General features: G+C 36.6%; 1 protein-coding gene across 2 annotated transcripts in view; it reads left to right on the top strand.

The window, feature by feature from the left end:
* RBPJ (recombination signal binding protein for immunoglobulin kappa J region) overlaps positions 1–25,839 on the top strand; it is a 157,435-nt gene that overhangs the window by 97,575 nt on the left and 34,021 nt on the right. The window lies entirely within an intron of this gene.

The following is a 25,839-nucleotide window of genomic DNA, read 5'->3' on the forward strand; positions in this document are numbered from 1 at the left end:
AAAACTTGCCACCCTAAATTTTTTGGATGTTAATTGCAAGCGCATTGTTAACTGACCCATATGAAACTGTAATGTGCTGAATCACTGCCTCCCAAGAGCATTTCACAGGGGAGGTGTACTTTTAAGTGTATTTTTTTAAATTTACATTATTGCAGTATTTTTTTTTTAATTGAGCAATTGTAGTATCTGTGTGCTTTTAAAGAGTTGTTTTTTTCCTGTGTATTTAGATGAAGAAGGGAAAAAGGTAAATGTCACTAGCTATATTGTCAGGTGAAATCTTAATTTTGTTGACAAAACTTGATATGCCTTTTAAGTCTATAGTATTTCAAGTGAGTTTGTAGTTATAGGTGTAAAATTATATTATTCATCTTGCTGAACTTTCATTATTTTTATGTGGAAATGCTTATAATCTTCTAATACTGAACACTTTTAATGCTTGTCTTGAACATAATTACAATAATTAAAATTATATGAGGTGAGGAAATAATATGGAATGATAGTTCTCTCTTTTCAATGTAAAAACTCAGAAGAGGAAACAGCACAAAACTTCTTCGGAGAGAAAATTATTAATAGAAACTAGCAATTTCCATATCATTATATTCTTACTGAGTCTTGGAAAAGTAAGTGCTAAACTTAGAGTTTGACATTATCTCATTTCCTGGGCTTCTACTTATGTTGTGGTGCTCCCTACTCATAATTCGCATGTGTGTGTGTATCTTGTGGTTGCTACCTTTTTATAAAAAATGTTAAGTAAGGAAACTCTCTTTCATGGCCTGTTTCTCTGTAACATCATAAGCAACTTCTCAGCGCCTATGTAATAGATTTAAAATAATTTCGTTTTCTGAAAAATATTTTATATTCTTCAACCGGTGTTTAGCCAGATAGTGATATATGCCATGTATATTCATGCTCTTTTGCTCGTAAATGCATAAACTACATATTTGCAATGGTAAACTTTTTTACCAAGAAAGGAGAGAAGGTGGGGGGTTCAGTATATACAAGTTGAAGACATCTCTTGATTAAGGTTGCAGTTTTAGATCCTTACAATAGAAGCTATAACTTTACAAGGATAAACACTATTTTTGTGTTCCATTTAGATTTTTGTGGTAATTTTTGAAAATCTTGACTAATCTATAAACTTTGACCATAAGGTATAATCATTATAATGTTTTGCTATTTTGATTAATCAGATTATTCAACAATTGGCATGCTGCTGGGGCATGATTTATTCTTTCTAAAGCAATCTGAACATTTCAGTCAACAGCACGTTTCTTCAGTAAGTTTGTGAGGCTCTTTTTTGAATGTGTCGTTTTATGTAGATAATTCCTGAAAATATTATTTTTGATTTTAAGTATATATTTCTGTAATTATTTAAACAAAGTTGTTTTCATTGCTTCACATGGAAAACATGAAGGCATTAAGGTGGTTGTGTTAAGGTGTAACTTTTCCTCATTTGTTTTTTATGCAGGAGCAAGAACTATCTATTTTTCACTGTAATTGCATGACTACCTTGTATGAAGTGCCATTTAATCAATATATTCAAAATCCAGAACACTTGTGTTAATATGTAACAAGCTGTATTGGCAAGAGGTCATTTTTGACTGCTCTGTGTGAGATTACACCTGTTACTTAATTTTTCTGCTTCTGGTAGGTGAGATTCAAAGGTATATATTGCAATTGGTCCTAGCCAGTCTTCTGATTGTTAATCTAATTATTTATAATTGTTCAAGTAGCAGAATGAACATTTATAATTTTCCCTTTGAGTAAGGACACATGTTGACATTTTTCTGTATGTGCCAGAAAAAAAATCTTTCTGTTGGTATTCTTGGTAATGTTGCCTCGTCTGTGGAACATTTCATCTGCACTTTGTTTTTTTCAAAGCTGTACTTGTGGCATATTTCCAGTGTGTGGTGCTTTGGGAGATTACCAGGAAATTTGGTATCAGAATGAAACTTGATCAGGCAGCCATGAAATTCAGAATTTTTGAAGCCTGAGGGAACTGAATTGTGTAAAATACTGGACCCTAGTTTTTGCTGGACCATAGAAATGGCACAGGATAAAAAAATATTGGCAATATCATACTTTTCCTGGCAGCTCTTATTTTAACTCTGTAATTTGATTTTGTCTGGGAACAGTGGCAGAGGATCTTGCAGGCAGAGTTTCTTTTGCAAGCTGTTGATTAGGAACTGCCAGCGTAGAAAATAAGGTTAAACTTATTTGTTCAGCAGAAGATTTTGTGAAACTAAGCTTTTATCAGCCTTTGATACAGTGCAGGAGGTCTCTGAATAGTGGGTTACTGCTTTCACCAGTGCTTTTATGTAAAGGAAACTTCAAAATGAAGGTCTAGAGAATTAGAGGTGCTTGCACTCACTCTGAATTTATGTCGTTGTGAAAGAGTTCTAAGACCTGGCATAATAGAATAAATAATAATTAAACTTACTCAGTTACTTTGTTGTTGTTGTTCCAGCCATCTGCGTAAAAGCCCTTCATGTCCTGAACATGATAAAACAAGCACAAAAAACCCAGTGACTTGCCAAGGTCAAATGCAGAGTCCACAGCAAGGTGAACATGGAATTACTGTCTCCTGATTTGGTTCTTGTTGCTCTTTGTGGTTATGGCCTGTTCAGAGTTTGGGTTTTGGCAGGTGGCATCATGTCTTCTCTCCCAACTGTGATTCTGAAAGATGCTCAGAAGATACCAGACTTTCTTAGGTTTTTAGTCTACGTAACAGAAAGGTGTGATAAGGAAGACCAAGAGTGACTGTATTCATAATTAATGTGTTTTGGTAATAGTGAGGGATATTGGAATAGACACTGGAGAGATGCTGCTCTTACATAATTGAGATGTAAAAGCAATGGATGGGACATGACCAGTGAATGAGTGTGTCATGAGGGAAAATGAAGTGGCTCTGCAGTGTGCTGTAGAATAAATTATTCTGCATAGGTATTTATTTTTAAAATTCAAAATATTTTACCGCTTTCAAAATCAACCATCTAGTTCTGGCTTCAGCAGTGTGTGTAAGAATTCAGAAAAGCAAAAGCTTTATTGAAAGACTGGTGTTATTCTGCATGTGCATGTTGCTTTTCACTCTCTCTTAATTTTGTAGTAGATATACAGTGATGACTAGTAAAATCCTTAATAATGTAATATCTTCCAGAAGCGAGGGGGATATAGCAAAACTATTTTGGACATGTCTTCTCTGTCCAAGTATTTATTTGGCCGAAGTTTTTTTTCTTCTGCTGTTCAGCACTTCTTTGCCAGCACAGAGTCCTGGGGTGTTGTTTCTGGTTTGTGTGGTGTGGTTTTTTTGTTGTTGTTGTTTGTGTTGGGTTTTTTGTGTGTGCTTTTTTTTTTCCCCTCTTTTTCATTCAATTTTTTTTTCTGGTATTGCATAGTCGGTGTTGGTTTTGATTTGTTTACATGTGTGTTACAAATCTCTCATAAATTAGCTATGCAGAGCAGTTAATCAAAATAAGTATTTGGGATCAGGCTTCCTCTTTAGAAGAGGCTTGTAGCATGCTAGATGCATTATGACACACTCAGTCTGCACAGGTGATACTAACTTTGAATCGTAATGATCATGTAAAAGTTTGAGAAATCATTGTATAAGTACTAAATTTACAAGAGTGGTTCCCGATATTAATAGTTTTGCTGCTGATTATGAAGGTGAATGTGACTCTTAGTTTTTCTGCAAGAGTGGCTGAAGACTATATTATGTAGAGTTAGAGAATAGAGAGCTCTCTAAATCTGAAGACTTTTTTTGCTGTAAAGATCATCAGAAACAGTAAGGTTAAGGCATAAAGACTTACTTTAATATCTGTTTTAATGAATAGTACAGAAATTGACCAGGTTCATGTTCAGTTTTGATAATACCATAAATAACATTTGTGTTTGCAGTGCTGATGTTTAGATAGCAGCACTCTCAAAATACTGAGAACTGTGTTAAAACAAACAAGAGAACTACATTAATACAAACCTCAGAACTTTTTGCATTTTCATTTGCAGTGGGCAAAACACCTGTATTTCACAATAGTTAACAGGCAAAACAAAGGAGTCATTATGAAGTAATGTTTAAAAAAGGTCTTATTGAGAAGTTTTACTGACAGTTAGCTTGTTGAAGTGATAAATCGTGCTTCAAATGGTAGCAAAGGAAAAGTAGAGCAGGCTCTTAAAGTCACTTGTGTGTGTTAAAGGCTACTACAAAGTATAGGACAGCTCTTCTTGTTGTATTCCTTGAGCTATAAGGATAATTGTTCTTCTTTTTGACTAGCTGCATCTATGTGTAGCTTTTGAGACTGCAGTAAATAAAGGGTGAGCTCAGAATATATGCTGAAGGTACCTGTCAAGGCAGAATTTTAAGCCAGTCCTTTTGTGCATGTTCTCTGAATCTAGGCTGAATTTCCAGATATAAATAACAACTATAAGAAAGAACCCTCTGGACATATGCTGTGGTTTTCCAGTGTTTCATCCAGGTAGTTTTTCTGGACAAAATCTTATTTTTTTTCCTTTTAATATTGTTCAATACTTGGCAAGCAATCTGAAAAGCTGAACTGACTCTTCACTGTTTCACTGTGTTGTTGTATGGCACTTAAAGTTAGAAGTAGAATGGTTAGAGTTGCTAGTTTGCATAGTCATTCAAGTTGTATTGCATGAGATCAAATTTGAAAGTTTTTCAGTTAGAACAGTTCTTAAAGAACCCCAAAAGCAACAGACCGATGTGTGCCAAAAGTTATTAGTCAGTGATGGGTATTACATCTTTAGAGATAAGAGACTTATTCACTTACTGGAAGTTTTCCTTTGTGCTTCTGGTGCATAGGATTCAAATTGTGGATATTCTTGTTTAAGGTACTCTCTGAAGACAGATTATATCCTACTGAATGTCCTGATTTTATGCAATTTCTTCAGTAATGATATTACTTAAAAAAAAAATAAAAATAGAAGATACCATTCTACCAGTGTCCACGCTGCTTTCCTAAGTAATATTTTCTCCTTTTTGTTTTGACGTTAGTTAAAAAATGTGTATAGCCACCGCTTGACATTCCTTTCCTCCGAATCCAATTTAGATCTGGTCAATTCTGCAATTCTGCTTCCTTTTGTTATATATACAGCATACTGAAATAATGTGAGTTTGTTTTGGTCTTTTTAAAATTTTACTTAGTTGCTTTCAGTCTTGTTCTCTTCTGAATTTTGCGACTCGACCTTGATTAGTTTTGCTTCTACATCTTGTTTTGTTTTCATGAAGTAGTACCCAAGAATACTTCCTCTCCCCCTTTTTTCTGTCAAGCTTTGTATAACCCCTGTTCTTGTTGTTCCTGGGCAGTCTGTGTTTACCTATCTTTGTCCAGAGCAGTACTTCCAGAGTACTTCCCAACAGCCTTGCTACTTACTCTGGATCTGTCATGTTCCTTTTTTTTTCTCCCTATTTTTGCTGTTAGTAGTCCTGTAAAGCTTATGGTGTGCTTAGAGCATCCCCGCCATTAGCTACAGAATGGGGAAGTCAGTGTTAGTATGTAACCAGTGTGAAACTCTAACAAGTGTATGTATTAGGTCAAGTCTAAACCCTCTTTCTTGCTTTTTGGAACTTGGAGTTTGGCCATATCGGTGTCTTTGATCATGATAGGGGATGTCTAATGAGCACTGGTATGCTGCTTGTCTCCCAGCTACAGAACTGGTGAGGGCTGGAAAGAAAACAGAATCTAAAGAATTCAGGAACCCCAGATAACTTGTGTAACAAAAGACAAAACATTCAGAGAGATGAAGAAACTTAAGTTATATGGGGAAGGCAAAAGAAAGATCCTAAATGTTAATATTGTGAAGGCAGGAAATGTATTTTGGGAGGGGTAGGATCATAGTAGAGGATCACTTTATTTTGGAGGATTTGTGTTATTTCCTTTCACTACCCTTCTCTCTTTTGACACGTCTCAGTCCTCTTCATCATCTTAGAAGTGTATGGGAAACTATTCTGTTATCCTTTTGCTACTCCAAGAGGCATGGATAAAATAGAACTTTGACTGAATTCAGGGACTGCAGTCTATTGCTAGTGGCTTTGCAGGGAGTATATTGAAAGCTGTGAAGAACCAGGACACTTTGTTCTTACTAGCATGGTGCATTTCTAAAGCAACAGAAGTGGAAGAAAGGATTGTTTTTGAAGTGATGGAAGCAAACAAAGGAAAGCTGAGCCCAGTTTTTGAAAGCTAAATTCTGTAAATAAGCATTGCCCAAAAAGGGGTGTGTATATACAGATAAACTTCAGGTTGTTTGTTATACAACTTGAATTAATGTTTATTGTACAGGTAGTTTCTCCTAACATAAGATGGGTTAAAAGAGTGTGTAACTTTCTGCATAAAATTGTAACTTTTCTTTTTCCCTACTTCAGAAGTTGCATACAAGCATTACACTTGCTTTTTTTAACACTTTTTAAGAACCTTAGAGAAATAGTATTCATTCTGGGGTGTTTTAATATAGGTTAAAAGCTACGAGTTTGGTTGAAATAGTCCGTCCTACATTTGTTCTCATCAGAGAAGGAATTTTTAGTAGTTTGTAGATTTTGTGATACACTTGTCTGCTATTGTTGGATCACAAATAAATATATGTTTGAAAGGTTAGTGTCAAGGTATTCCTGAAGTATATATGTAACACTGGTGCACTTTTTTTTTGTCAACAGTAAGCCTCAGTTTACTCTCAGTGATTAAGCAGCTCATGTAGCCCTTTGGCTAAAGCCCTCCTCCCCCCTTCATTTTGCAACAAAATTTAAAAAGTCAAATAGGCATGTGCTTTGGATATCGGAATTAAACAATAGTTCCAACCAGAGAGTCTTGATGTGTGCAGCCTTTCTCCTTTGGTAAAAGGAACCTTCGAACATTCTGTCTTGCAACACTGGACTGTAGTTGGAGAAACAGGAAGCAAACACTTGGGCTTTGTCCCAGATCTTCATTGCTTCTTTTGTCTGTGGCCTCTTCCTTTTTTCAGCTGCTTTCTTAATTTCTATCTTGGAAGCCAAAAGCAACTTCATGCTGTTCTCCTAAGAGCTGAGTCGTTTATCAGCTTCTCCTTTGCCAAATAATCTGTAATGGAATCCACTACATTTTCTTCTGCTTGAGGCTATTTATTGCATTGTCCACTTGCTTTTGCCTTTCCCTTTCAGCCCTCTTAATTCCTTATTCTGTCAATTTTCTACAGTATCTACAGTTAATTGTAGCTGTTAGAAATATCTTCTTGAGGACTTTGAGTTCAAAGTGCCCTAAGTCTTGGCACAATATTGTTGCTGTAAGTAGCCTGTATTCACCTGTAACTTATACTGCTTGCAAACTTTATCTGCTTGGTGTCATGCAGGTTCAGGGAGCCCTTTCAATGAGAGCTCTAGTATACCTGAAAGGATGCAGTGTGTTCTTTTTCATTACAAAACCAGGCAGAATAAGTGGAGCTCTCGGGACCTCTCTGTACTCCTTGTGTATTGTGAAGAGTGGTATCCTGATGGCGAGTATATTTTAGGTTTGTCCCAGAGTATGCTGGCTGGCATAGTTAACTAGATATTGCAACTCTTAGAAGTAGCATAGTTGAGCAGCTGTTGGGTGCCTGTCATGGCATTGTTTGTGTAGTTAAAAACATATATATTTCATAAAGGACATTGTGCTTTGTAGTTGCCAGTCTCTGGGGAAAATGGGAAAATCCTTTCCTTATCGTGAAAAATCCCAACCAAAAACAAACCACCACCACCTAAAAACAACAAACAAACAAAGGCCAAAAACTTACATAAACCAAACAAACCACCCACCAGAACATGCCCCCCCCCCCCCCCCCCCCCCAGCTGAATTTGCAGCCTTTAAAAACAAAGTCTTGTTTTGTTCAGAAAAGTTAGAAACATCTGGTAGCAGGGCTATATTGCATGGTACCAAAGCAAAACTGCTTGGCACCCTCAGATGTAGAAACCTCTGTTTTCTTACTTATTTAAATTATCTTTCTGAAAAGCAACTGTCTGACTAGTAGAGTTTCATTATACTTTCCCTTACTGTTTGTAATTTATTATATTAATAAGTATTTGTATTATCATACTGCACTTGACAGCTGGCTTTCCGTGCACACCTTTGGCCGGCTGTGTCATTCTGTCACAGCACTTGGGTCAGCAGTGAGTGTCTGCGGCTTCTGAGCCATGTGGTTTGCAGGCTTTTCTAGTGTAACTCCAGTATGAAACTGGCTTTGCTGATGTGTTAAAACTGAATTTTAGTTCTGGGGTGGAGTGACTCTTTGAGGCTTATCATACTGATGATGCCAAGTTGCCTTGGGATTCCCTTGCACATCTAAGTGTAGCCCTGTTCTGCAGCAGAACTCTCCCTTGGTCCCTTTTCTGCCCTGCTGGTCTCCAAAGCACATAGCATGTGTCTGTTACTATATACAGTATGCTTGGACTATGTGAGGTCTAGTTATTAATAAAAGCTGTGTTCATTCCTGACAACATTGGGCTCAGAAATCCCCTGAACTGAAAATAGTCACAGACAGAATGTTCAGGGGAGTACTATTTAGGGTCATCTGGTTCTTACAGTTCTTCAGCTGTCCGTTAATCCTGCTGTTGGAGGTGGACAAATGAATTGCTGGAGCCGTGATCTGAGTAGGAATAACTCCTACATCCACTAGCTATGGGAGCAGAAGGCCCTGCACCTCCATATGGACTGTCTTAACTCTGCCCTTCTTCCTCATTGCAGCAAAAGGGAGTGGAGGGGCATGGATGAACAGTAGTCTGGGCTCAGGAAGAGAATGAACTCTCTAAATACAAAGGTAGATGATGATGTGTGTATGTGTGTGCCAAGGCATCCTAATATTCTTTTGTCTCTCGATTCTCTTACATTTTCTACTACTGCAAAGACTGTCTGAAGAAAGTTTGAAGGTGGGAAAATTAGATTTCACTCTCTCAAGGTTGAAGTCTTTGTCCAATTGTTTTTGTTAAGGTATGGAAACATTGAATGGCTTTTCTGTTTTACACATGTTCTTGTATTTAGCTGTAGGGAAGTTGGTCTTTCTCCCCCCAAGGGAGTTTCCTGTGTATGTGGAAAAAATACAAAACAGAAGTGAAAAATACCTTAGGCTTCCAAACCTGCTGCTCACTTCTCACTTCTCCCACTACTCTTCTTGTCACAGAAACAGTCCAGCAGTTCTTTCGCTGTCCCCATAGCAATACCATCTATTTAAAGAGCTAGACACCATCATAAGTAATATGGTAGGTGTGTTGGCAAACAAAATTATTACAGCATCCCGTGAACCACTGGGAAAATAAAAAATAAATATATAAGTTACACAGTGATATACTTTTCTGGTGTTTATCTTTAAATTGCCAGAATATTTTATTAGGCTTTCTTCAGGCTAGAAAATGTAACATAATTTGATGCGTGTTCCAAGAGGTTTATAGGTATTAATAAATTTAGTATGGAACTCATGGGTTTTGTTGTTTAAAAAAATAAAATTAAGGGAGGGGCCCTAAAATTGTGTGTAACTAAACAGTTAAGTTGCATTTCATAATTTATTATTGTCAGTAGAAATTCTGGAGACCCTCTGCTTAAAATATGACTGTAGAGTGAATAGTTGGTTTCTATTTATCTTATGCCTGGGTGAACAGCATCTAGATAACAAATTGAAGAATTTTGTAAGATTAAATGCTGGTATTGTATTCTATATGTGTGACTGTTGTTTTGACAGTATTTAAACTTTTTCATAACCATATAAGATAATTGAAGCACTTTAAAGTTGGCATTCTGAGTTTTCTTCTTTTGTTTAGTCTGCATTTTGCATATGATGTTGTCAAGTATCAGGGTTTTTTTGATCTCTAAGTTGTTCTATAAACAGTAGGACTAAAGAATTTGTGTTTCCTATATGTTTGTTCCCTGTATGGTGAAGAAGTTTACGGGACAATACCATGAGCTCCTTCATGCCTAATGGCAAAATGTAGCTGTAGTATAGCTAAGGCATATGCTTACTATCTATCCAAATGGCATATGCGAAGTGACCAGCTGTGAAACAGTATGTAATTTCCAAGTTCTGCTTGTCTTTTTCAATTATGACAGCATTTTGGAAATGTCCATCCAGCCTCCAGTTTTCGTAATATTTGTAGCAACTTAGTTACTCTTAAAAATTCCCTTTTTTAAAAAAAAAAAAAAACTTAATTAAAACTGATTTATGGGTTCCAAAGTTATTGCAAGGAGAACTGCTCAATTTTATAGCATAAGCTTAATTTTTTAGTAAACTGGGAAACTAAAGCAAAGGAGGAGTACTAGCTGTTAGTAGAATTGTATTCCTGCTCTGTGGACACATTAGTGTCTCCGTATTTTCCAGAATCCATTAATGCCTTGGAAGAAAAGATGCCATCTCTCTAAATTGCTGAATTCTAAGTTGTAACTTCTAATATAGCTCATCTGATTTTCTTTAGGATGGGACTTTTTTGCTCATTTGTCTTGGCTTCACAGGCATCTGCATGTTTTAATTCAGGAGTGCAGCTTATCTATATGATTGTTGAATGTTAATGATTGTGTTTGTGTCTGATTTTCCCATATTTCCTGGAGAGCTCAGGCTGCCCATTTTGAAGCATCAGTAGGCAGGAGTTGCGGGATGGGAATCTCCCTGTGAGTTAGTGTGTTCCATGTACTGAACACTCAGTAGTCCTGTGTTGGTAATCATTTTTAAACTTGTCAAGATACAATTGAGATGGTAGTAGCTGCTAACTGAAATCTTAAAGTTGTTTGTTTAGTACTTCAAAACAGTTCTGACAGTTTACTTTCCCTTCTGACCTGAATGTACGTGAAAGGATGAGACAATGTTTTGAAAAGAAGTTGGGTTCAGAGCACAGCAGTTGGGAGTCTTCGCAATGCTGCTTAGGCACGCTTATCATGCAGTCACATCCTTACACAAGAATCTGTGCCAGCACAGGCATTATTCTGGCAAACTAGTGTTGTAGCAGTCATGCGTTCAAGATCATGCACAAGTTAGGTGCTATTGGATAAAACTTTATTTTAAAATACTAGTTCCTTAACCACTTAGAATACCTAGGTCAAGTAAAATTTGTCTCAGAAACATTCTTGTTTTCAAGTTGGCTTCATAGTTTATAGTGTACCTCATTAAGATGCAGGGAGAAGTTTTACCAGTAATTTGCATCTGTGTGGAGTTTAAACTTGACAAACCTGAAAAGCAAGCCTGCTTGAATTAAGTATGATTCACACAACTTCTATTTAAAAAAAAATGGACAATAATAACTGCTTTGAATTTGTGCTCTGCAGATTTTTTTTTCTTATGTAAAGTATCCCATAAAAGCTATGTGAGCGCAATAGGAGCATATGTAACTATGTAAGAGAACTGTAATATTATCAGAAGAAAGGATGATAAGGTGTTAGCCTGGTGACATCCCAGACACATAGTCTAATCTTTTCATATGGTTGTCGTAAATGTACTGTGATGAGGAGGAGTAAAAATGTATTTTTGGAGTGTCCATTTATTATCTTGTTCAGGAATCATTGACCCATTTACTACAACAGTTATTAAAAGTATTATTGTATTTGGTTATAGATATTGTGGAGATTGTTTCTCTAGCAATTTGCTTCTAAATATTTTGAAATTTTCAATTAAAAATAGCAGTAATTGAAAGGAACTTCTAGCTTGTTATATATACTCTATTTTTCTCTTTCAGTAGTAAAGTAATTGTTAAATGGGAATCTGAATTTCCATGTCTTTCCTATGTGGGAATGCTCCAGTAAGTATTGCTGGGGCTGTAGTTGAAGTATATATTAATCTGTTAGAGTCATAGAAATAATCTACCTGTGAATCAATTCAACAATAACCCATCCAAAGCTTTAAAATCTTTTAAAACACACATTTCTAAACTGCAGAGGGAATATAACCTAATTTTACTGTCTAGTTATGTGACTTTAAAAGTCTAACAATAATTTGCTTATATAAAATTCTCCCAACTCCAGATCTTTAGCACAACCACAAGGGAAAAGATTGACAATGAAGAATGGCCTCCAAATGCTTCAGCTGTCTTAGAAAGTTGAAAAAGAGCCTTCTGATTCTCCCTCTTTTTTGGGATATCTGTGTTTTGCTGCTGTTTTTGTATTCGTGGGATGATGTATTCATAAACTTAATTACAAAACAATATAATTGAGATTGATTAATTTGAGGATACTGACAGCTCATTTTGCAACTGTGCCCAGTTAATGTTAGTGTAACCACATAATTCATGGGTGATGCAATAAGAAAAGATCTGAAATCTAGGAAACCCTATAATTTTTTAAAACAAGTTGGTGTAAAATATGGCTTTGTTAAAAAGTCTATGTATTCACAGGGTTTGTGTCATCATTTTAATCTAATGAAGAGGTGAATTTTATTTGCCAATTTGGAAATAACTGTTTGCATGGAAACCTGCTTATGAGCTGATAACCTATTCTCTGCTTACATGGTGATACCATTTGTGAATTGTTTTACAAGTCTAGAATCAGTGGATGAGACATAGTTGCATAAAAGCAAGCTTCTATAACTCTAGCAATTCCTTTTAAATAAGGAGCTGCTTCCATTTTGCATTTTGAAGGTTTAGAGCACTATGGAAATTGGAGGAAGAAAGGAAATGAAAGGAGAGGGGTACAGACTGTAATACTACTGTATTTTTTTTTTAATATTCTACAATATAAAAAGTTGAAATTTAACTCTACTGGCTGATTTGCTGGAGGAAGGAGATGATAGGGAATTGTCTGCATTTCCTAAAGGTGACGTATGAAAATATAGTAAAGATTTTTTTTTTAATGGCTCTTGAAACTTTTACTTTGGTGGGCTAAGCACTGTATATTCTATTCCTGTCAGAGCTTACAGCTCCTAAAACAAGATCAGTAAAGGGAATGTATTAATTGTGTGTTGTTTTTTTTGATTACATTATTTAAAATACAATGAAGTGGGTCTAAACTGAAGATGCACCAGATTTCTAATAGTGTGCTGCTATCAAAGTGGGAGGTCCCATTCTCCTCAGAGTATTCCTGTTGATTGCATTGTAGTGGTGCTGGCACTCCCTGGGTTTGTGACTGAATCAGTAAATTTCACTTTCCTTCCTTCCTTCCTTTCATTTCCTCCTCCCCAAAAATATACTTTTGTTCTGGGCTACTGTTTTGTATCTGTCTGTGGAAAGGTCTGACAAGTGCTGTGGTTTGGTGCGTATGGTGGATCAGCATAGCCAAGGAGAAGCTGGCAGGCGAGTCTTGTGTTTGGTGGTGACAAATCAACTCAGCCACCTATGAAGCCACAGTCTACCTGTGAACTGGAGTGGCTGGGACACAGACATGTCTGCTTACCCTGACCTAGCAGAGAGGTGGGAGAGGCATTTGTGACAGTGGTGACTTAAACTGTCACAGCAAGACTTCTCTGAGTTGGTCAGCTTAAACCTTACAGATGTTAGTATACTTAGCTGTCATTTTGCATTAAGTTCTGAATGCATTTGGGGTGAGAGTCTTATAACTATCCTAAGCTAAACTTTGACTAAGGATGTTAGTCTACTAGTAAGATTTCTTAATTATGCTTAAGACTTGGGTTTTTTGCAAGTCATTTTCCTTAAAGAATTCTGTGTTTTATTCTCTTACACATAGTTCTTTCCCATGAGAGTTACAGGCTTGCTAGAATGCAAGAGAATACAAGCTTAGCTGCTTCTTCTGTGTAATCTTTTTTGGCTTCTGTTGGAGTTGAATTTGCTGAGGTGACCAAGTATCTTTCTGCAATCTAAAATGCTGGTTTCTGTCTCTCTCTCTCCTGCTTCCTGGTGTATCAGTAGTGTGACAGATTGATGGGATGAGTTGGCTCCCTCTGAAGGTCTGAGCTCTGCAGGTGGTGCAGGGGAAGCTGGATGAGGAGCTTGGAGCAGGACAGTAAGCCCCTTAAGAACAGATTAGTACGTGCTCCTTGTTTTTCTGCCGATAGGAAGCAGTCACTGTAGTAATGAAGCTTCTTTGTTTATGTGGGTATAGAGTAAGGAAAAGCACATGGAAGAGTAATTAACATTACTTGAATAGAGCAGTGGTTAGAAATTTTGAACTGACCAATGACTATCCCTGTCAAGAACCTGTTACCTCTTTAAGAGGTGTTCAAAAGAAATACATATTTGCCTCTATGGCTAGTGAGGTTAAGCTGGCTTTTTGAGAATCTTCCTCCTTTGCAAGTTCAGTATGGTTCTTTACCACCTCCTTGCAAAATCATTCACAATTTCTGCTTCCATTATGTATTTTTGGCATTACAGTGAACTATGGCGATTCAAAGAAAACCACGAGCCTTAAGTTTTTGTGCTTTTTTGTTAACTTTTTTTTTTTTAAGTTGCCTTTTGCACAGAATGTGAATGCTTATCTTCCAGTTAAGGATGCAAAGTATGTTAAAAGAGAGAAAACTGTTCTCTGAGCAGTGCAGACATTCAATCATTGAAAGCAAAGTTGAGGAAATCCTCAGATACTGTAGTATAGTGGAGGGTTCCTGTGTTGGCAGGAAAGCAGTCTAAAAAGGCTCATCTTTTATCTAAATCGTGACTTCTGTCAAGTAATTGGGCAACAACGGTAATAGTCAGTAGGTTTATTAAATTTGATTCCTGATGTATCTGAAAAATCCTTCTTCAGAGTAAATCTTATTTTCAATTATGGGCAGATGGTAACTGTAAAAAGCACTGCTTTATTATTCAATAGCTCTGTTCTTACCATACTTAAAAAATTAATTTCTTAAAAGGTAGCTGCTTATTTTTTAAAGAGTTACTTGTACTTAACTTTTATTTCCTAAGAAAGTGATTCTATGTCCCTTACTAAATTATGATTTAAGTTCACTAGCAAAAGGTATATTCATAGGTGATATGCAAGGTGAGATACAAGGGGAAATTTACTGTGCTAGGTGGACAGGAGGAATCCTAGTAAGTGCACACCAAGCAAAGTAGTTGTCACTGGAAGCTGTGAATGTGGGATGTTACATGGGGAAGCTTCAGAGTGTTTTAATGTATTAGCAGTATACCTTACTTTAGTAGCCAGTTTTGTGAACTACATGCAGATGTTTTCCTTTTTCATAACGGTCTCTCATTTTTGGTTTCAGTGGGTGCAGATAAGACTAATGAGCCTTATATTGCACATTCCTTATGCAGTTACAATAGCTGAGCCAAATTATATTGTGTTTTAGAGATTGCGATTGTGTTGCCATGCTGATTTTTCAAGTTGATAACTCAGTTGCTAAGGTGCGTGCAAATCTGCAGTTTCCACTGAACATTTGAGCCAATGTTATTAGGGAATCAATAAAAAATAAATATGTGAATATATGAATATAAAGGAATCTTAAATTGAGTGATTTTTTTTTTGTTATGATGTTTCTCACATTCTACAGTATTCCAACATTTTATTGGTATCCTTTAAATTGATAATATCTAAGTTCTTTAGTTTACTTGAGCTCTTTGGGCTACTGTAGCTTCTTGCAGCAGGTACCTACAGCAAAAAGCAAAAGCAGGGAAAACACATCTTCAGATATAGGCTTAGGCACTTTATTCTTAAATAAGCTGTCATTACTGACTTTCGTGCCTTACTTAGTGTGGCAGTTGTGTGAATTCTGTCTGGATTAAAATTATGTCCATTGTGGACTAGACCTTTGATTTTTAAAATCATAAGTATAATGATTTACTGGATGAAATTTTTTCCAAATGTAGGTAGATTAGTATGAAGAAGTGAATTTGTGTACTTGTGTAAGTTGTTTAAAAGTGAGCCTATTTACTGAAACGGTGTATTTAAATTGCAGTTGTGGTTCTGTGATTTTCTTTTTACGGGGATTGGAAGAGAGTGAGGACAATAATGAAAGCAATGTGGGAGGATGAAAGCGGGTCAAAAAAGGGAGAGGGAGTTTCTAATTGAAGCAGTGACTTCTAGTGAGAGGGCGTGACTAAATGAAGCAGAGCTTTTTTTTATTGTATTTTTGTCAGTATTATTTGATATAGTGCCAAAAGTGTATATAGTGCTGTACAGTAGAAGACTTGTTTCAAGCACGTAACATGTTCCCTGTGCTGGAGGACTTAAATTCTGTGAGTATAGGCCGGAGCAGTACAGGATCATGCAGTACAAAGATGTGATAGTGCATGGTTGGTGGCATTCACCCTGGAGCAGGTGGGTCTTTTTTTTCTTCTTGAAGAGAGGAATGTTTTGTGTACCAAGAACTTACTGGTTTTGTGATTTCAAGGGCTGCTGTGCCCCTACTTCCAAAGAGCCACAGTGCAGTTGGACCACCCATCATTTGCTCTTTACAGGGGAGAAAAGAACTTTAGGAGTAGGAGAAATGCTAGCATTGTTCATGTCCCTTAGACATTCTTAAATGATGAGGTTTTAATTAATTTTGTCTCTTTTTATAGGATGGATAAGAAAGGGTACATTGAGTCAATAGTATTTCAAAGCAGATTGGCTTAGCTTGGCTCTTTGTACGTTATGTGTGGATATGAAAACTGCATTTATTTTTAAAAATGGGTTAGCTTTTAGTTCAACTCCTAATCTTCAGGACAAAGTCTTTATAGCAATTTTTACTACAGTAGGCACCCTAACGAGAATCTAGGGGTTAAGTGCTGCTGGCTGGCAAAAGCAAGTGTGAGTTGATGACTGCATGTGACTCTGTAAGTGCACGTGTTCATCCTCAATGATGCACCAGCCTGCAGCGTGATGGGGGATCAGGAAACGGTCGTTCTGCTGACTCCAGAGGATTGCGCTTACCAAAACGGTTGTACCTGGAGAAAGCAACAGGGAAGATAGGTGGTGTTTCTTCAGTGGTTGCCATATCTCAGATGTGTGATATTATAAAAAGAATAAGAGCCTCTGAAATGCATCATTTGTCTGTGTATTTAGTTACATATGTCATATTACATAAATCTAAGTGTGTTCAAAGCCAAAAAAGAGAGAACACTTCTAAGATATATATAACACTGCAAAGTAATGGATCTGAATCGTCTTTGGTGTCTTCTACTCCTTTCTTAGAGCTGAATAATGGTCACAGCAGTATTTTTATTGAGGAAGCAGCACAGCAGCAACTTCTGTGGTTCTGCTAAGTAAAAGGAAATATTAGAAGACCAAAAAATGTTTAGGGTGTGAGTAGTCTAATGATTTTAAAACTATTTTCTTTTAAGATGCTACACAGATAAAGCCACAGTAGTTAGGGACACTCACAGTGTAGGTTGTGTCATATTAGGCTGTATGGCATAAGTTATCACAATGTATAAAGATCAGTGGAGGGCAAAGAGAAAAAAGTGTGGGATGTGAAAGGGGGTAGCCTGAGAAAAGTAAATCTGCTTAGAACTTTGTGAAGAATGAAGGTTGAGTGGAATCGTGGGCTGTGGATTATAGTGACTTAGAGAAGAATTACTTGATTGCCTGTCTTTTCTCTTGACAATATAAGCTTGTTTATTTTAGTTCTTTCCCTTTAGTTTGTGTTTTCAGTGTGTTGCTTATTTATGCTGGATGTTACTGGTAGTACAACTGTCTCTGTTTCCCTTAATGATCAGTCCTGTGGAGATTGTTTTGGACAAGATATAATTTTCCTTTTGAAGGTCTTTGACTTAGCCATTAGCATGGTTCATTTATTCAATATCCTCATTCCTGGAAAAGATAAGTGAGAAATGTTCTATTTGAGCGTAAGTAATATTAATTGTTTGTTTTCTTCCATCTTAACTGAATTCATATATCCAATTGTATGTCTTTTTTGATTAACCTCTTAGAAATTGTGCCCTTTAGGTGTTCTGTTTTTTTTAATTGTGAGTTGCATGTGTAGAACATAACTTTTTTGAGCTGTGCGTTTTTACCATTGTCAAATCGTAACAGTGCCCTATTTTCAGCTTCATTTAAAAAACAAACCATATCAGTGTGGAATAAGGTGTACTTATAGAAAGCAAATATATCAGTTATCTCCAATAGCAAACAAATATTAGAAGTGAAGTGAATCAGTAGCTACATTTAGTGTGTATTTTGTAGGCCAGTTGTAGCAGAAACCACTGTATGAAATTTGGTGGTATTTTTTATATGCTGGCTCATACTGTATCATAAATGGCCATTTTTTAATATGTAGGAATTCTCTTTGTGTCTGTGAAACCACCAGACGGGATAACATTTCCAAGCGATAGATGATCTCTTCCCTTGGGTGTTGTGTTCTAAAATATTTGTAAGAGAACATGGTTGTGTAGGTGAACGCACAGAAATATTTTCAGTGTTTGCATCTTGACAGGCATCTGTGTGCAGGAAAAGATACATTAACAGAGAATTCCTGTGTTTTAAAACTTATATTTGCTGCTTTGCTTTTACTGTTGATGTAACAAGTTATTCTAAACGTAGAAATCTACAAAAATGAAGCAAGGCTGATGTGGAGTAGTTGAGTCTTCCAGTGTAGGTTGCAATATTGTGCTTTATCTGTATGAAAGGTTTATGTTGATCTTCAAACTTTAAATGTCAAAGTAGAAAACCTAGTATTTCACTTTCCTAGGTCTTAGATAACCTCAGTAGGCCATGTACACCTAGTGAGCTCACGTACTGGTGAGCTTGTAGTACACCACATTTAATAGGTTTGTGATAACTGATCACATAGCAACTCGAAATGGATTCTTTGGAAAGCATTTATATTTCTTATAGTAGAAGCACTAGGCCCTGTTATGATGAGGGTTGTCTTGTGCTAAAGGCTGAATGTACATTTGAAAGACTTTCTGTCTTTCCAGATATGTAGCAGTTGTTTTAAAGTTGAGGGAGAATGATAAAAAAATACCTGTAAATGACTCGTCCTTTTAAAATTTATTTCTTTAAAAGGCTGTTGTCTCACTATCCAACCCCAAACTTTCCAGATTCTTTCATAAGTTTCCTGGCTATATAAGAGATCTAGGAGAAGGTTGCATCTGACAGCTGACTGTGTTTTTTTAGAACTGGGATTAAGCGACACACAGACGTTTCTTTTGCTACACTCCTGACCACAATATACTTATAGTAATTGAATGGCAATATTTCTTCCTCCCCAGTCCTGTCACACTTAGTGGCTTTTGGGATACCAGCTATTTGGTAGATATTAGAAATGTTGGAACTTAACTTCAGCCTCCTACTAAACTTCATTGTCACTTCATGTTGTTGGAGAGTAGAGGTTGGAATTTCTGATGTTCTTTCTTTCTGAATTGCTTAGTGTACTTTGAAACTTCTCTAGAGATTATATCTGAAATTATTTTCATTAGATTCCTTTTGTTTCAAGCATTGTTTCCCTCAGACCTCCTCTGAGGAAGTAAAAATAAAAACGTTCTTTAGTCACTCTATTCTGCATTTAATTTAGTATTCTTAATCATTTCTATCTCCTAGTAAGACTATGTGAAGCTTATGTCTCAAAACCTATTTATTTGACAGCTTTGTTGAGTGGTAAGTCCCACTTGCCTTAAGTCTTCAGGTATTATACTGCCCTGGATTAGTGATTGCCATATCTTATTTCTGACAATGTTGAGAGACTTGTGCTTCAGGAGAATGAGCTGAAACAATTGCACTAAACAGTTACGGGATAACTTCCTTCCAGGGAAGTTCCCTTCTGAGCGCTTGTCTGGAATTGTTTCCAGAATCCATGCTGAGGTATTGCAGGTCACCTCTTGTACCTTACTAAAGAGTTCCTCTGACATGTTCTGCAGCAAATACTGTGATATGTGCTGTAACTGGACTGATAAATAATTGGTTTTGCTTTTCAGGAAAAATGTTAGGCCCTTGCTAGATCAGATCAATCAAAAGCACCAACAGGTGTGTAGGTCCAGCTGGACGTGATTTGACAGTTGGACTTCAGAGTGAAATTTCTCCAACAAACAGGCACTCTGTGCCATTTCAAAATCCAGCATGTTTCCTATGTAGAAAGCATCAGTTTTTCTGTAGGTTTCTCATTGTACTGAGTCTGACTGGGATGGAGTTAATTTTCTTTGTAGCAGCTGGCATGGTGCTGTGTTCTTTATGACCAAAACAATGTTGATAACACACAAATGTTTTAGCTCTTGCTGAACAGTGTCTGCACAGCATCAAGGCCTTCTCTGTGTCTCATTCTGTGTCTACCCCCCACAGTGACTGGGGGATGCACAAGAGATTGGGAGGGGGCACAATCAGGCAGATGACTGGAACTAACCAAACAGGTATTTCCATTCCATGCCATATAATGTTATGCTCAGCAATAAAATTATGAGGAGGGGGCTTTAGAGAGGTTACCCAGCTTTTGCTTTGGAACTGGCTGGTCATCAGTCTACCTGTGGGAGGTGGTGAGTGATTGGCTTGTTTTGTTTTTCTCTTCTTCCACTTTTCTTTTTTTTTTTTTTAAACAACTTTTATCTCAACCTACAAGTTTTCTTGCTTTTTACTCATTGCTTTTCTCTTCACCCATGTGATGGTGGGAGGGGCTGAGCAGCTGTGTGGTGCTTAACTGCCTGTTAGGCTTAGGCCCCAACACTTCATGCTTGTGTGAGGCAAAAAGAAAATGAAGAGATCTCAACTCAGATCTCAACACATGGATATATACTATAGTGGGTTTTGATTCTTCAGGGTGAGGAAAGTATTTTGCTTTTATTTTCAGTGTTGAAATTTTTTAAGACACCGTGAAAACTTTTGTCACAAAAAAAGTCAACAGAGAAAAGTAACTGTAGTGTATTTTTACTAGTCTTTGTATATTCTGGAGTTAAATCTGAATGTTTTGTCTTGCCATAGGCTTTTCTTCTGCCTCCTCTCATTATGTTCTCAGGTCTATTCTTCTCACTTCATCTTAGTTGGCTACTCGTGTATTCCCATTTTCAGTCCTCACTTTTCCTGCTGTTCCCCCCATGTTGACCCCTCCAACATGCTTGCTTTCTGCTCAGCCGTTATTCCTACTGTATTCAAATTTGACAATCTCTTTTGCTTTTTTCCTCTCTGGAGAGCATTATATACGGAAAGAACCATACTGTTCCTACTAAATGCCAGAAATTGTGTCAGTCTATAGGCCAAGTGAAGATAGAATTCTTAAGGCAAATTGCTAAAGTTTGGTTCTATTTGAAAGTTTTGGAAATATTTATTTAAGGCTCCTGTGCTTGATAAATAAGGTGAATGGACTTTCTCGGGCACTGTAAAAAAGGGTGTTCTTGACTGAAGGCTAACACCATAAAAATTTGAAGTTCATATTCCAGGCAGGAGGGTGCTAGAGCAGTTTAGTGACCACAGATTTTCAGTTAAAGTTGAGAAGTTGAGGATGGGACAACATGTGATTTTTTTTTTTTTTTTATATTTTGTTCTTGCAAATGGTAAAGCTGTCATAGTTAATTTTAATTAATTTTTCCTTCCGAAGTTGGCTTGACACATAGAACCATTGAAAAAAAAATTAACTGTTTGGCTGAACTTCTATCTCCAGACAGTGAGACTGTATAACAGAAAAAGAGTTTGATACTTTTAGTAGAGGCATATAATAAATTATAGCTTTTCTCTGTGCTCCTTTGTAGATGCTGGAAGCAGTGGAAATTCATGCTCCTGCGGCCATGGAAGACTATAGCGTAGTACATACTGTATCTGAGCTAGGAATTCCAAATAGGATTTGGTTTTCTGGTATTTTCTGGAAACATTTGAAACTTAGCCTGTATGTTGTGTCATGTTTTTACTTAACCTGAGGATATTAAAAGTTTGGGCAAAAGTAGTTAATGTACTTGTAACATTACTATTAGTGCATTTGTTCATTTCCATAGTTACTTGAGGGACAGTACAGAGGTAAAAAAGACAAAGTTCACTTCCCATTCTGTGAATGGGGAAAAGGAGTTTTGAGTACGAGTCTGAATGGCAAACTTAGGACTTGCGAAGTGAGAAGGATAGACTTGAAAAGAAGAATTATTTGAGATACAGTGTGGGAAAAAATTATGCCTACAGTGCAAAATGTGGAAGTGAGATTAATTTATGCAAAGCATCACAAGACAAAATATATGAAATAATACATACAAACTAGTGGTTTGAGTAAATACAGGAGTGTGAAAAGAATTATTAGAACAAGCATAGCATGCTGCAACAGCAAGTAATAATGGTGTCACTAATGCTCATACTCAAGTTTGTAGTGCAGTGTGTTAGGGAAATACTAACAGAACACAGTTTGTACTAAATTAGTTTTGAGTTGAAATGGCAACTTGACTGTATGCCTGGAATTCAAATACAGTACACCTGAAACAGTGCTTAGTCTTGGATAGTAAAATAAAATAAAAAATGAAAAATTAAAAAACAAACAAAATCCTCACAAACAAACATCAAAACAGGAAAGGAACTTCCTTCTGATATAAGGATATGTAACTTATAATGAGGGTTTTGTATTATAAATATTTAGCTTGTTTAATAACTACTATAAGAATAGTTTCCTCTCCTGTATAATTTTGTTATCCATCAATCTGCATATTTTCAAGATGTGGACGAAGAGAAGGAATAGAAATACTGAATACAAAAAGAAATTCCAGAAAAGTGAAATCCAGGGAAAAACGTATGCAAGAAAAATGTTGAGGTCTCTGTCATCTCTGACAAGTGACCTTGAAATGTCTGAACTGGCTCATTTTTCAACATGCCAGTCATACAGAAGTTTGAAATAAATGTGTTGTTTCTACATCTTGAGTTTAGCAATGTGACTGACATTCTGGCATCCTGGGTCCAGTTGCTGCTGTGGAATGTGTCTGGTTCGTAGGAGTATACGTACTGGACTGTGCCTGCTAGTCAGCAGTAATGGATGGAAAAGAATATGAAAGACAGGGTAAATGTAGACTGCTTCTTTTCCTTCTGGTAACTTTTTTGCTGCTGGTAGAACATGGTTTAGGTTTTCCTGAGAATAAGGTTGTAAAAAATAGGTCATTATGCTTAACACTTAACAAAAGCTAATGGAGTTCCATACCAGACTTCTGTTTGATCTTTTGAGTCCATTTGTGCTTTCAGCCTCCACAATATCCTATAGCAATTTGTTTCACAACTTAGTTATAACAGTGTTTATAGAGCAAAGAAATTTTTTTTTAATTCAAAATGAATTTTTCAGATATTAGATATGTTACTCAGTTCCTGTGTTTGTGAGAGAGGAAGAGGGAATAACTGTCTCCTTTTCACGTTTTGCCTATGTTTCATTAGTCTCTTAGGTCTTCACATCCATTTGTCACTTTTCTTTCATGCTCTCACTTTCGCTGAAGGTTGAGGAGTGCTAGCCATGTGCATATAAAAACTATTGATCATCCATATTGACTTTTCTGGTATCTTTTATTACTCTGATAACTTTTTTCCACTATGTTTTCAGTGAACTTTAGGCAGTTTTCAGAATTGTGGTTGTGTGGCAGAATAAAGCTATGACAGCGTAGTGCTTGTGTTTCCTTTTCCATTCTTAATCATTCTTGAATTTTAACTTCTGTGACTCTTGCTATTGAGCTATGGAGGTTTCTTACTGGGTGTATAAGAATGCAATGTCAGTCAACCTTGTTCATGTATGTATTGGTCACTTATTTAAATAACTTGATTTATGGTATTCCTATACAAGTCACATTACTTTTTCCTGAAATATAGTTATCTCTGTAAAAATGTCTGTTAACCTAAGTAGTTTGTAGGTCAAGTTCTTACTTCCAAAGAGCATTTATGTGGTCTTTGAAATTGTTTTGAGGTGGTACAGGAAAGGTTGTTCATTGACACCAAGGCTGGGGTACATAACCATCAGTCATCTGTCAAGATGACATTATTGAGGAAAAAGTAGATTAATTTAATTTATAGACAGTAAAAAACTGGACTTTAAGTAAATATGAGTGTTTAATTTCTTCCTATTCTACCTCTCCCTCTAATGTGTATTGAAGGCACAATAAAAACATGTATCATATTTAGTTTGCATCATCTCTTTGGAAGGTTTGTGTTGCTAAAGGTAGAATTTATATGTCTTTGAGTTGTTACAGTGACATCATTAACTTTATTTTGGATGGAGGAGGCAAGGGAAAGCTGGCATGTGATTTATAAAGGTATTGCACTGAGCATCAGATGGTTGGAGTTTACCCTGTGCATCTCCAGAGTGATACAGTGCTTTAGCTTTGCCTCTGAAGAATGGGGATTTTGGTACTTATTCCTATGCTGTATATTCTGGATTTGACTAAAGGAAAAAAAAAAGGGGGGGGGGGGGGGGGGGGAGGGGATTATTTATTTAAGTAATTGCAACTATTTTGTGTAGATGCCTGGTTAATAAAGCTCTGTTTAGGTAGCAATAACTGTACGTGCAAGGGGAGTGTTTCTATGGTGCTCAGGAGTTCCTGCATGGGTACATGTTGCCTTAGGGGAGTGTAATATTTTGTCTGGGAGACTTTTTTGTGTTAATGCAGTTTCTGATGTACTAGTGTCCTCATCTTGGATTGGATCTGTTGGCTGCAGTACAAGCAAGTGTTGTGTGCGGAATGCCTCCTTTGCTCCAAAATAGGCACCTCTTAATTTTTTCATGGTGAATTAAAATGTGCAGAGAGATTGAAACAAACACTGTAGTTCTACTCAAAATCAGGCTGCTAATCTATAGGGATGTTGTTTGTCTGGAGACTATTGCTTAAAGGTAATCTGTTGTCTAGTCAGTGAGTCATAGACAGCTGAATCCTCTGGCAGATATAATGATCCTAGGTCTTCAGGGGAGAATAGTAACTACACAGGTAGTGCTGGGGAGGTGGGATATGCACACCTACTCGCCCTTATCCAGGGAAAATCAGAGGCACAGGGCGTGCTTGGGAGACGAAGCTAGACAGATCGTGAGAAGATAAGCGGTGGAAGCAGAAGGGCTTTGGGATATAACATTCCTGCTGCCAAACTGCAAAGCTGTTTGGGTTTTTTAGTTGTCTTCCTGCATTACAAATATGACAATGCAGTGATACGTACCACAGAGAAATATATAAATGAAGTATGTCTCCAACAGACCTTGTAATTTTAAATATATAAAAACAAATCTTGTAGCAAGAGTTTTAGGGTCATTGTTTCATTTAAAGTTAAAATAAAGCTAAACAAGTGAGCACTATACTAATAACAACAAAGTAAAACATGAAAGGAACCTCTGTCTGCTTGGAAAAAAATAAATTTTAATTTCATTGTTTAAACTGAGGAAAATAATTTAACTTCATCTTGTTTATTCAATCCCTCTATGTGGAGTGGACTGCCAGTACTTTAGATGATTTATTTCTCAAGTCTTGAAAAATAGCTTCAACATTTGCTGAATGTTCTTTTTATTCTGTTTTCAGGAGAGTGTTATTATGCTCATCTATATAAATGGCCGCATTTTTACTCTGTACATTTCTAGAATTATTCAAATGAAATTGGAATTATTGACTCATTCTACCACCAGTTGCTGTAGAGTTCTGGACAGATGCAGTGCGCAAACAGAGGAATTTCGTGTTACATCATTTAATGATTAAGTTCTCCTAGGGAGCCTCCAATACTGTAGTAGGGCAATATTAGGAGAGGTTTTTTTCGCTATCCAGGAAGCATAAAAGGAAAGATGAGCCAACTCATCAAAGAGTACGACAAGTTGTAGATATATTTATGAACACTGGCAACAGAAGCACAGTCCCTTAGGCCTCAATTTATTTTTGGATAGAAAAGTGTTAAGCTAAGCTCATTTTGGTTTGGTTTGGTTTGTTGTTGTGTTTTGATTTTTTGCTTGTTTTGTTTTGTTCCCTCCGTCCTCATTTTAGCTTGTGGTTATACTTCCTTACCAGGTCGAACAGATGTACATTGCTAGGTACAGTCTTACTTTTTTCTGGTCTTTTACCTGACTGTTTTGGTTTAATCTGAGGATGATTTTGTTAATAAAAATGTTTCTGTCCTGTGTAAATTCAGAGTCTTAGTCTTCAGAATTTTCTGG

Source organism: Columba livia, chromosome 4 (genome assembly GCF_036013475.1).
Source record: "Columba livia isolate bColLiv1 breed racing homer chromosome 4, bColLiv1.pat.W.v2, whole genome shotgun sequence".
NCBI lineage: Eukaryota > Metazoa > Chordata > Aves > Columbiformes > Columbidae > Columba > Columba livia.